Source organism: Mus pahari, chromosome 8 (assembly GCF_900095145.1).
Source record: "Mus pahari chromosome 8, PAHARI_EIJ_v1.1, whole genome shotgun sequence".
NCBI classification, from domain to species: domain Eukaryota; kingdom Metazoa; phylum Chordata; class Mammalia; order Rodentia; family Muridae; genus Mus; species Mus pahari.
This window is the reverse complement of record NC_034597.1, coordinates 19,980,236-19,994,157: the sequence shown is the minus strand read 5'-3', so window position 1 is coordinate 19,994,157 and position 13,922 is coordinate 19,980,236.

Below are 13,922 nucleotides of genomic sequence, written 5' to 3'. Positions count from 1 at the left end.
GGGATCAATGAGAGCAAGCCTGGGCCAAAGCCATTTGGTTGGTGCCTGCTCCTTTTACCCTGGCCTCATGTCTTATCTTCTTGCTGCCCACAGGACATTCTGCAAAGACTGTCTACAAAACCCCAAGCTGCTCGCTAATTACACTGTGTCATGTTGGTTCCAGACCCTGGGGCTCAAGAAGTTTGCCTCCCAAGAAGGCCAGCCTGCTGGCAGAAGGCAAACTTCCCAACCTCATCCGCCCCACCACACAAGTATGCGCCTCTCCCAGCCAGCGAGACTTTTATTTTCATAACTTTGTGTCATTATCTCTGTGCAGAATTGTGAGCGGAGAAGAGGAAGAGGAAGAGGAGGGAGAAAAGCCTGACACAGAGAACATTCTTCCCAAATCACCTCCTTTCATTCTGAAGTTTTAATTACCCCAGATGACTTTTATCTCCAAAGAAATAGCCCCAGTTCCCAGAACACATGCTCTCAGCCTCATTTGACCCCCACATGGTCATGGGATAAAACGAAAACCAAGGCTGAAGCTACTGAAGTCATAAGGAAATCATTTCTCCAGCAGATAGCATCTGTCCACACAGAGTGCTCAGGCTACCCCAGCAACAATGACAGTTTCCAGGAATGAACCAAGCAGGCAGGGCGAGCATTTCCCAGTGCAGCGGCTGGAGAGGCTCATCCAGCAGGAATCACCCTGCCCACAACTTCCTACTGGTCCTCCTCATGGTGGTCTTCAAGCCCCATCTCAGTCAGTGGAGGCTTGCACTCTGATCTACCCGAGGCCAAGAAGAACAGACCCAAAGAAATGGAGACCCAGATGCAAATATTCTGCCTGCTAGTGAAAAAGCTTAGCGGGTGATCCTCTCTGGATCCCTCAGAGAAACATGGACAACAGTGACTGTTCTGCTGAGACTTTCTGGATGAAGTGAGATTTATGCCATAAAGCTCACCTATGACAGTGCACACAAAGGTACCTGGCATACAGTACTATACTGAACAGTGGGCACACAAGCTACAGTTGTACTTCAAGGTCTGACCTTTCCATTCTGATCCTGTCCTCATTTTCTCATCCCAACCAGTGTAACTGGCTCCTCCTGGCTCCCTCAGTGTCAATGCCTTCCTCAGATTCACAAAATGCATAGCCAGTGAAAACAGCATTCACTCACTCACTCACTCACTTACTCAGTCAATCAATCGGGCCCACTCCATAGAATCCATTTCATTTGTTGATGAGATTTTGCCATCTGGCACATGTAAAATACGTTTCTGGGTCCAGGTATTAGCTAAAATGTTTAACTCTGAAGATTTTATCAAGATTTACCTGTGCCCTTTCCTCAGCAAAATCTACCTCATTAGGAAGTCATTTTAAAAATTGAGTTTGTACGAAATCCATCCAAAAGTCTTGTTCAAATGATGATTCCCAGGCTCTCCGTGGTTAGTAAGGTCCGAGGCAAGTGGAAGAAATCATTTATAGGACCCTACTATCAGTAGTCAAATGCTGAGGTAGGAATAGAAATGTATTCTTCCTGCTACAGAATTCACCCCATATCTAGGGTACAGAGAGTTTACAATTAGAGCATCTGAAAGATCACTGGACCAATCAGAACACATCTGAGTTCTCCCAGGAGATTCACAGCACAGTAGGTATTAGTTAGCTAGTTATCATATACCTGTGTGACATACACATGGATCTCCCAATACTTAGAATGTGGCGCATATTCTAAGTATTGGGAGACCATGTGCTTTCAATTCCTGCAGATGGGGTTCTGATACTACTTTCTCCCACAAAGTCCCAGTACCCTTCACTCCCAGCCCTCTCTGGTTCACTTCCTGTACCACACAAGCAGTGGTGTGCAGGAGGGAGGATAAAGACTAGGGAGAGGCGGTTGTTAAATGTTCTTAACTTTTGTGACCCACGGGACATGATAGTCTTCTCTTGGCCCCGCTAGATGTATTTGTACCAGTGAAGGCCACAAAGGCAGCAGACCCAGCCTCCCCGCAGTCCTGAGAGCTGGTTGTTAAATATTTACTAGCACACCATAGCAGAGAGGTTAATTTGCCCCTCCCCCCATTCCCCCTTTTCCCACAGCACTCATACTGGCCTGACCCCTATCCCTCAGCTCCAAATCCAACTGTCTCAGAACCACCCAGATGAAACTTCACGCCATGTTTAGCTGTTTTCTCTGAGAGTGGTTGGATGCCAGGTTGCCAATCCCACTGGCAAAGATGCTTGTCTTTAATAAATTCCACCTGCTGGCCACACCCTGAACCTTTGGTGGATTTAAGGGAGGAAGTTCCCTTCCAGCAACAAGGACAGTTGATGGTCATGCACAGGCTCTCCCTCCCTCCCCCACCCCGTTCTCATTCTGTCTGCCGGTCTCTGCCTCTGCCTCTGCATGTGTCTCTGTCTCTCCATCTCTTTCTGTGTGTCTTTCTCTCTCTTTTTCCCTCCTTCCTTCTGTCTCTTCCTCCCTCCTTCTTTCCCTCCCTCCCTCCTCCCCTCTCTCCCTCCCTTTCTCCCCACCTCCCTCACTCCATGTGAAACAAGCATTCTAGTACTGAGCTACATGTTCAGCCCTCTCTCTTTTTGTATGTGTGTAGATACACTGTATGAGCATGTGTATGTGTGCATGTTTACATGAGAGTGGGCACGCATGTGTGTACAAGTATACACGCATGTGTATCTTCACACATGTGGAGACCAGAGGTTGACATGTATCATTCATTGATCACTCTCCACATTACATGCTGAGACAGGGTATCTCAGTTAATCTCATAGCTCAACAATTTGGCCACTCTGGCTAGCCATTTGTCCCAGATCCCCTCTCTGGTTCCTGAGGCAGATCCCCTCTCTAGTTCCTGAGGCTGGGATTACAGAAGAGCCCCCAAGCCCGTAGAGCATCTGTCTGAATTCTAGGAACCTGAACTTAGATTTTCATGCTTATATAGCAAGTCCATTGCCCCAGTCTCTAGTGGACTGTTTCTTATCATTCTTCTACATGTTCACAGCCCTGCCCTCCACACTGGGTCATGTGATCAAAGCAGGTCACTTCTGAGAGTCCCTTCCAAAACTGTGTCATATGTAGGTGATGTGCTCCAGCAAATTCCATCATGGGTCTAAGGATGGAGATGCATTGGTTCTGGTAGGTCCTGCAAGATGCTTCCTGATCCAATCAAGGATTGACCCCACCACTGGGGATTCTTTGCCACAACATTCCCTCCTCCCTAGATTATCTCTATGCTAGAAATGCAAATGGAGAAAACCAGGCCATAGCTTTGAGACAGGAGGGCCTTCTACAATTCGCCTCACACTTCAGCAACTTTGCAGTTTATGTTTGTAAACCCCACATATTTACTTGCCCTGGTTTTGTTACAGTAAACTCATTTGGAGTCACCACATAAAAGGGCTTTGTTTACATGGCCTCTGCTTTCAGTTTAGATTCCTGGTTTCATCTATTAAAATGAGCCCAGTTTTATTCTCCCAAAGAATAAGAAAACTCTAAATAAAGCCCCAAGCCTTCCAGACATGGATAACAAACAGTCCCAAGACTCTGTACAAAGGGCTTAAAAAACATGGCTGGTGAAAGAGATCAAGAAAGAGAAGAAGCAAAAGAAAAGGAGAGCGGTGACTGGGAGTGAGGCCTTTGCCGATCAGGTTTGCTTGGGTACTGGAGCTTAGGGCTTGGGGTTTGTCCAAAGCTTTCTGGCTGGAAAACATGACAGGGTTCCTTCTGGGTGTAGCTAAGAGTCTGAAACTTATGCTGACTCAGTGGGACTACAATGAGGGTTCTAGGGGTTTACATCTATCTGGTTCCTTCCACTCTGGTCTCCTACAGCCAATAGCCTTCAGGGGCAGCCTCTGGGATACCTTAGAATTTACCTGTTACTCATAAGAAAATACTTGTGCTTGCAAAGGAAAAAAACAAAAACAAACAAAAACCTGCTGGTATTGTATCACCTCCTCCTGGCACTGAGGTACCTAAAGTAGACAACTAAGATGGTCAGATTGACAGATACTAGAATCACCTAGGAAATAGGTCTCTGGGCATACTTCTGGGAGATATCTTGATTACACTCAAGTAGGAAGACCACTGTGGGCAGCACCATTCCCTATGTGAGATCCTGGACTGTAAAAGTGGAGAAGGTGAATTGAGCATCATCATCATTCTCTGAATGCGGATGCTTCAGGTCTCCATCATGATAATGGGATAGGAGAAAGAAAACAAAAAACAAAAACCAAAAAAAACAAAACAAAAACAAACAAACCATCCCCTATCCTTTGAGTTGTTTTCCTCAATGCATCTTATCACAACAGTAGTAAAAGTGACTAAGTGACTGTGAAGACTGTTTATTTTTATCTTTTCCCTAGAGCTTCATTCCTCTTTCCAGGTGGTAGAAATGAGGAGGGCCCTCTAAGCATAGCAACTCATAATAAGCACTTGGGTGACTCATTTCATAATTTGAGATTATTGCTGGGGACACTTAGGGACACTCATGATCAGTTTGCTTTTGCTTTCTAGGCCTAGCTAATGGCATCTTGGGGTGATCTTTGGGCCCAGGTCTGGAGACTGTAAGCATGTCTGAGTGGAGAGAACTGAATTTATTAGCAACAATACCCTGACAACATATGCTGACTTTTTCCATCTATAGACTATTATGTGGGAGTTCAGAGGACACTGGCATACCTGAGTATTCTGAGGAGAAACATCCTCTGGGACACAAGGCTTAATTAAAAAGCATGTGTGAAACAGCACACCATTTATGGTTTTTAGAAGTTTTATTTTTGAGGGCAATTATGTTGAGAGAAATAAAAAAGCTCTGTCAGAAGTCTTGATGTAGTCTAATGTCTTAGTTACACTGGTGAGGAGACTGCAAAGGTGCAGAACTGGAGAGTGGACCAATGGCTGCCTACGAGATGAGTGGAGATTGCGGCGTGGGGAGAAGTACGATTACGGACGGATGGGTGATGACGTAATTAGAAGGGTGTGTTGACAGAATAATTCCACATCTTGATTGTGGTGGTAGCAACACACATCTGCTTGTGGAATACAGTCTAGAACTATACACATTCCCCAGTGCCTGTCTGTGGTTTTGATACTGTTGTGTAGTTATATAAGAAGTGACTGCTGGGAACAACTAGGGACAGAGGACAAAGGACCTCACTGTGTCATTATGAAAACATCTTGTGGGTCAATGGTTACTTCAAAAATCAAAGTTTACACCTCAGAATGGTGCCATATACATTTGTAGGCATATTTGTAAGCAAGTAAGTAAAAGTCAAGGCTATATGCCCACCCAAGCCTGTGGTCCTCACCCTAACAGATCCTGTTGGGATGGGGGCTCTTTGGTAGATACTTCTCCCTATCTGTAATGTTGGAATATTTTTCCAGCAGAATGCATTTGTGTATTTTTGTGTGGATAGTTTAGAAAAGCATTATAAACTTTGTAGAGTCAGCCAGCATCAACAAGTATTGATTGAACATGCACTGTTTGCCAAACACCGGGCTTGGGGGAGTTGCCAGACAAAACCCCTGTCCTCATGGAGGGTCAGGCCAGCTATGAAAACAGTCATTAAGCAGACGGCCATTTGTGTAATGCCTGCCAGGACCAGAAAGCATTGTGGGCTGCATCAACTTGGGGCAGGGAACCTAGGATTCCTTTCTGAAGCCCCCACTGCCACCCTCCACCCAGGAGCTACTTACCCACTCGAGGTTTGTCTGTGTGTGACAATTGGTATGCTTTGCATGCCTCTACTGAGACGTTGGAGAGGAAGACATGAAGGTCTTGTCTCACTTAGCAGAAAGCACAAGCAAGAACGTGACCTCTGCTAAGCCCAGGAAGAGTGAGAACAGGACGACAGCCAAGCTAGAGCCAGGCAGAAAGGTCTCACAAAAGCCACTCCCTAACCTTTGATTTCCATCCATCAGATTGTTAAATACAGTGGTTATTTCAAACAAACTATGACTGGCACTGTGGTGCAGGTTTGCAATTCTAGTTCTTAGAAGGTGGATCAGGAGGATCAGGAGTTTAAGTTTGATCTCAGCTACATAGTGAGTTCATGGTCAACCTGGGCTACCTTGCAATCCTGTCTTTAAATGAAAAACTTTAAAAAAATTACATACACACATCAGATAAGATACAATCGACTTTTCTGTGGCAGAGAGTTGACAGAAACAAATCTCTCTGGAGGAAATAAAGCTCTGTTTGTCTGAAGGTTTCGGAGAGTTCGGTCCATCACGATGGGGAGGGCATGATGAATCAGCAGAGAGAGATGGAGGAAAGCCAGAGCTCTGCTGGCTCTCCCCTCCCCCACTGAGTTCAGGCTAGGCCTCCAGCCTATGGGATGGTACCTTTTACATGCAGGGCTGATCTCCCTTCTTGCCTTGTCCCAGTTAAATCATCTCTGAAAACAGCCTCAAAGATACACCTCAAAGTGTATCTATCTCAAGCTTCTAGGTGACTCTAAAATCAGTCAAACTCACAGTGCTTAGCTTATAGTGCATATGAAGATCAGTAGTCAGGCGTCACTGCTTTCTGATTATTTCATTGTATCTTGAGCTAATTGACAATTTGTGGTTACTTGTAACCTCTGTGTCCACATGCTGAAAGTACTGACAATGGCCTATAGTGGGACATCTCTGTTACCTCTAAATGTGATGAGTTCACACTGGGAGAATTTATACCACAGAAATGAGCAATTGCCACAAATCAAGGCTACCCCAGGTTATGTTTACCTGATTGCTAAACATTTATCATCCCTCATCCTACCCAGGTCAAGATTCACGGAGGTACCTTGGTCCTATGTGTTGAAACTGGCATGTGAGTTTCAGTCCTTCTAAATCAACCAAGAACATGGATGGTACTCAGAGCCCATTAGTGGGCAGGGCCAAGATTGAGCAGGGCTTGGTTCTTCTGCTATTCTTCCTAGTGCTTTCCAACAATCGCCATGTTTCTCTTGTCTTGTCCTTTCATTCAATATCATTATTTGCCTCTGGGAGAGGCAGGAATAACCTCTTCTTCAGACCCTAAAATGGCTTTCTCACAGATAGATGCAGACACCACTAACCAGGGTTTGTTTGCATAACCCTAAAAAAAGGCGTGTTTTGACCTGAAACTCCTATCTGAACTTGGTGACACCAAGAATTTGCAACCTATGATGGCCCACATCTACTTACAATTTTATCTGAGGTGTTCTAGGAGTCCTCTCCTTTGCCCAGACCCTCTGCTCTTCTTTCCTGCTTCTTGTTGCAACCAAGGCAGGTGCTTTTACTACTGCCTGAATCTCAAATCCACCCACTTTTCAGGGTGTCTGTATTTATCATTTGTGTCCTTCAGGAGATATAAGATTTTCCAGGTTTTAATTAAAATCTCCACATAAAAATAAGTATCAAGCCACTTTCACAGAAATGAGACTTGAGCAAATTGGCTGGCCAAGGCCTGCATCATGGACCATTTGAGCAGTGACCCTAGGACTGGGGTGATTTGGTGTTTGTTTGTTTGTTTGTTTGTTATGGGGATAGATGAGTACTAGAAATTGGCCCTTACATATTTGGTAACCACTCTACCAATGATTGATACCTTCAACTCTCTTCTTACTTTTTATTTAGATATAGTATCTTACTATATTGCCCAGGCTAGCCTTAAATTTGTCAACTCTCTTGCCTTAGATTCTGGGGTAGGTGGATTACAGGATTGCACTAGAAGGTGCCACTTCTGGTTCTGAATTTGAGAGTCTAGATCCACTGAGTCCTTTCTATTCTGTTTCCACACCCTGCCCAATATCTCTTCTCCCCACGAATTCTATAGAGCTCAATGTGAGGGGAGGTCTTTTGTTTTTTTTTTTTTTTTTTTTTTCTTCGAGACAGGGTTTCTCTGTGTAGCCCTGGCTGTCCTGGAACTCACTCTGTAGACCAGGCTGGCCTCGAACTCAGAAATTCACCTGCCTCTGCCTCCCAAGTGCTGGGATTAAATGCGTGCACCACCATGCCCAGCAAGGAGGTCTTTCTTTTTTGACTGGTTGGTACCTACCCTTCTCTCATCTCCTAGATTAAGTACTTTGTTCTCAGGGTAAACAATTTCCTTTCTCCTCAAACAATTTTCATGTCGCTTAACATAGTTAAACTCTCAAGCAAGGATCCAGGAGCTAGATGTCAAAGCCAGAGGGATTCAACTTCAGACCGCTCATGACAATTGTTGAAAACAGGCATTGTTTTCACAGAAGATGTGAGAAGAAGAATTATGATGCTTGAATGGACATCCTGTCTGAGAATGGAATGGACATGGGAAAACAGTAGGTAACATCTGAAGAATCTGAAACAGCATCCTTTGAACTGCTGGAAGTGGCTATACCTGAAGACCCAAAGCTAGATGGTTCTGTGGTTTTATTTAAGGGAGCCAGAAAATCTTGGTGGGGTTTATTCTGTGTATAGGGGTTTTCTCTACAGTTTAAAAGCTGCTGGGGAATCAAGGACCCTGGACTTACGGCAAGTTGGTACAGTTGGCCTCCTCGAGCGGTTACTTCATGCTACCACAGTGGCTCCTTATGAACTTCTTCCTATTGCTGCCTTGCTTTAATAGATTAAATCTACCATAAAAGTCTGAATTGTTAATCAGGACAATTTACCTGAACATGATGACAAAAATCTATCATTTCTATGGTTCTGTGGTAAATGTAGTAAAGCTTAGAAGTTAAAAATAATGGCTCCTGACAAGGCCAGGCTTGGCTAAAAATCATACCTGTCTCTTCTAACTCATAGAAAGTAACTTTTGGCAAGTGACCCTACTTTTCTAGGAGGTGTTTTTCTCATCTGTTGTTCTATTGCTGTGAAGAGACACCATGACCAAGGCAAGTTATAAAGGAAAATATTTAACTGGGGAAGTGCTTACAGTTTCAGAGGGTGAATCCATGATTAACTAGGTCTAGCATTGGCTTTTGAAACCCCAAAGTCCACTCCCACCAAAAGACCTCCTCTAACAAGACTACACTCGCTAATCCTTCTAAGCATTCTTGAAGTGGAAAACAAGCATGCAAATGTATAAATCTATGGGGCCATTTTCATTCAGACCACCACATCCACTTCAGCTACTGTGTGGAATAATCAAGAAAAATAAATGCTTAGTGCAGAACCCAATCTGAGGACAAATTACCATCCACTGGCACTGACATTATCATCACAGCCATCATCTCAGTAATCCCATAGCTTGTTACTTCACCCTGCAGAGGAAAAAAATGGACTCTCCAGGGGGCTGTGGCATTAGCTTTGGTTTCAGTAGCCTTAGAGTCAAATTGTCCCGAAATCTCTTATTAACAAAAATACCTAGAAATGGCACAGCGCATAAAGACTCGTGCCACCAAACATGACTACCTAAGTCCAATCCTTGAAACATACATGATAAAAGGATCACTTCCCAAGAGTTGTCCTCTGACCTCTATGTGCACTGTGGCATTTGAACGCATGTTCACAGAGACACAAACACACAAAATGAAATGAATGTAACGTTTTTAAAAAGAATTCTTCGTACTCCTATGCTAGAGGTTCCAAAACAGTTTGCTCAATTTTGAGAGGAGCCCAAAAGGCTGGTATAAACCAGAACAGCTTACAAGTCTCCTGCCTGCTGGATTTGGGAGATTAATCTCTAGAATTTTTCAATTCAGCACTCTTTAAGAGGCAGCAAACCTTGGACCTGACCAAGTGAAGACAGAGTTGTGCAATTTCGCCTCATTCCTCAGCTACCTCAGCTGCCCACGTCCTGGGGAGGTTTGGGGGAAAGCCCATCAGAGCTACACGAAGCATGTGTTTACATGGATATAGAGAGGTTTTCAACTGAGGTGAAGGTACCAGCAACTCATTTCCCTCTTAGTGACCCCCACCACAGCTGGTGCATCCCACCCTTTCTGTCAATGTCACCAATACCCTTTTGTCTAAAAAGAATATTGGTACCCACATGGATGGCCTGCCGCCAGACCCTTGCAGCCCAGTCTATCTCCTGTGTCTATAACAGTTCTCATCCACAGAACATTGAGCAAACCCAATCATTTTGAGGCTAAGGAGTCACCAAGGACTTCCTGTTTCCAATGAGATAAAATACCGCCTACAATTGATATCCCGTTACATACCTCCTGGCAACCTTCAATCCAACCACACAGCTCTCTGAGAACCCTACCCGCTCCTAGCTCTGTACCTTGACTTAGCTGTTTCCGGTGCCCACAGGACCTTTTCCTACTGCCTGTCTTTCAAGTCCCGTCAGCCACCTATGCTTTCAATGTCCACACATAAAATTCTGCAGAATTCAGAATTGAAAATGAATTACTGCTGTTTGTCTCCAGTGAGACCAGCAGAGAAGATGGGACACAGAGTACTTCTCCATGAAGACCTAACAACACTTACCCAGAGGTGAGTCTCTCAGACCAGGAACAAGGAAGGAATAGAATCCTAAATATCTCGTTTAGGATCACAAATTCATCAGTACTTTCACACATGCTCATGACTTTGCTTCAAGGTCTCTGTGCTTATTAGTCAAAGCCCTGGGGGGGAGATGTTCTGCTAGACAAATATGCATCAGTCCACATTTGAGTCTCAGGGCCCCACTGCTAGCTAAAACCACATGGCTATTTACTTCTTTAGAGTGGGCAGGAAGCAATGTTGCGTGAGCTCATCCAAAAGCTGGGAAGCACCAGCCAGCAAGTGAGAGATGACTCTGGGGACAGCAAGGTCCTAACAGTGCAGTCGTTTTCCAGCTAGTTGTTGTACTATTCATAAATTTCACTTTTAACATAATCTGCATCATTGATATCACCATCAACTGACTCATTCCCTACTCTAAAACATTGTCTTCTTACCAGCCTGCAAGAAGGGAGGTGCTCACGTTATTTGGATCTATTTTTTTTTTCCTAACCAACATCTCTTATGACCTCCTGCTCCCATTTTCCCAACTATGCAGAGTGAAATATAGACAGCCTGACCTGACATATAAGTGAATTAGTATCAGGGTTTGAACCTTTATTTTTAAATCTTTTAAAAGATAACCATCACCAATTCCTCTGCCAAGTAAACATAACTACAGTACTTAGAAAGAAATCATAACTTAATCTTAAAACAAAGAAGCACCAGGAGGGCCCATTAGGGATAAATGTTGAAAGGCGTGATGCAAGAAGAACGAGTGACCTCCTTAGCTCTATCACTGGTTAGGTAATGTGTATGTGTGTGCACCTTGGCCTCTCCTGGGCCTATGCAACTGGGTATCCTAAAGAGAAAGTCTTCTACCTCTGAGACCAAACACTGATGTTCCATTTTGACCTTGTCTTAGGCATAGAAGGTCTTCAGAAAGTAGGGTTTAATTTTCCAGGTGTGATATGCTGGGGATAGGACTGAATCCTGGTGGAAAGGCCCTGCCACTCACAACTTTTTTTGGCCATGAATGTTGAAGAGAGATCTGCTATCTGTGAGGGCCTGCTGGGGGAGCTCCCCAGCTCAACTCACACATGCCAGGCGAAGCTTCTGAACCTTCAGTCAGTACCTGGAAGTGATCATGCCTTAGCGCTCTCAGGGTTACCTGGGAAACCAAAGACTCCTTGGCTACCCAGGAGGCCCGCTTCATCCCTTCCAAAGCCGGCTGACACTAATTGAGCAGATGTTTCTGAGCTTGTCTGCCTCCCAAGGACTTGTCTATAAAGGATCCAAGGATCTGTGCTGGGGATGGCTGGGAGGGGTCTTCCTGCTTCTGGGGAAGTTAGGATCATGCAGAAACTATGTGTACATGAACTGGTGTGGCTCTGGGCAATGGAAGAAGGAAGTGACTCTTCATGTGTGTTGACACACGGAGAATTGTAGCCAAATGGAGAATTGCCCACACTAATGCTCTCCTAATGAAAAGATGCTGCCACCAAACCAACTTCAGAGACAAATAGAACAAAGAGAGCTGGAGGACCCCAACCTTACATTTTTGACTAGACAACCAGCCTAACTCCAACACCCAGTTTTAGATTTAAATATGTGACCCTCGCTAGCACCTGGGCCTGCCTGTTCTGAACTCATGAGTACCTTCCATTACTTGATGAGCATCAATTCTCTGCTCATCATTTGCTGATGTGATGAGAACAACAACAATGTGCATATAACCCTCCCTCCTCAACACACACACATACACACACACACACACACACACACACACACACACACCACATATAACATGACATGTCATTTGGAGTCAGGGGTGTCAGGGCAGAGCAGTTAAAGGCATAGGTGGCCCCCTTTCCAATTCATAAACTCCATCCACGTCAAAGCAAGCAGAGAGGCAACAGCCTCATTATATACAGCAGTGGGCGTCACATTTCAACAGCATTGGAATCACCGAGAGAAGAAATCTGAATGCAGCTTACCTACTTCGCCTAAGAGCTTTCAGTAGAACTAGTGGATGGTGCTTAAAATGTGCTTGGAGAAGGACTGGCCAAAGGACTCAAGAAAGAGGTTCTGTAAGGTGATGCTGGTACTGTCAGCAGCCAGTCATAAGTGCTGATGTATATCATTGAGATAGGATGTCAGTTCTATCAGTCCATGGTGAGGTCATAGGACTATGGGCATTAGCCACCAAATTGTGGGCCACCTAGCCAGTCAAAAATCATGTTGCATTCAGTACCACGATGCCTTGCTTCATTCCTCTATCATATTGCTCATTTATACCCAGTGTAGTATATCCCAGTTGTGCCATGGTTTAAAGACTGTAATTAGATAGCAGATACCATGTGCTAGGTACAATTCTTCATCATCGTTCTCTTTAATTACGATAGCAATGCTGTGGAGTGGCAATGATAATATCTGACATTTAAATACGACCTCTTCCAAGACAAGAACTGCTCAGTATACTATAGGCCAGTGGTTCTCAGTCTTCCTAGCTCCACATGTGACCCTTTGATACAGTCCCTCATGTTGTGGTTATCCCCAACCACAAAATTATTTTCATTGCTACTTCATAATCGTAATTTTCCAATGTTATGAATTGTAATGTAAATATATGATAGGCAGAATATCTTGTATGTGACCCCTATGAAAGAGTTAGGCACCCCCCCCCAAAAAAAAAAGGTTGTGGCTCACAGGCTGAGTACCATTCTTATAAATGAATGATCAGGAATCCACTACCAAGGACCAACTCCTGCCTGCCACTGTGACAGTTAGCTGCAGTTTCCAATGTGACACACCTGGGAAAAAGAAGTCTCAGCTGAGGAACTGCCTCCATCCGATTGGCTGGTGGGCATGTCTGGGATGAATTAATTGACTACTAATTCACGTAGGAGGGTCCAGCACACTATGGGCAATAGCATCTCTAGGCAGGTAGGTCTGGACTGCATAAAGAAGATGCGCTAGGGAAAGCAAGCCAGTAAGCAGTAACCCTCCCTCACGGGATCTATTTTAGGACCTACCTCCAGGTGCCTGTCTTTGCTTCCCTCCATGATGAATAGTAACCTATGACCTGTGTATGGAAATTAACCCTTTCCTTCTCAAGCTGCTTTTAGTCAGCGATTTACCTCAGCATTGAAAGCAAACTAGGACAGCCACCTACTCTGCTATCCAAGCTTTGAGGCAGCAAGCAATGCTCATTCCCTTACTCAGAGTCTACGAGAGCTTTTCTGATGAGGTCACTCTGAACTCACTCTGTAGACCAGGCTGGCCTCAAAGTCACAGAGATCTGCCTGCCTCTGCTTCCCAAATGCCACGTGCACCTCCAGAGAGCCCGGCCCATTTGAACTATTTATCAGTTCACCCACCAAATAAATTATACTTTCTTTTTTTTTTCTTTGCCTTTTAATTCCTTTTTTTAAACTTTTTTTATTAGATATTTTCTTTATTTACATTTCAAATGCTATCCCGAAAGTTCCCTATACCCTCTCCCTGCCCTGCTTCCCTACTCACCCACTCCCACTTCTTGAC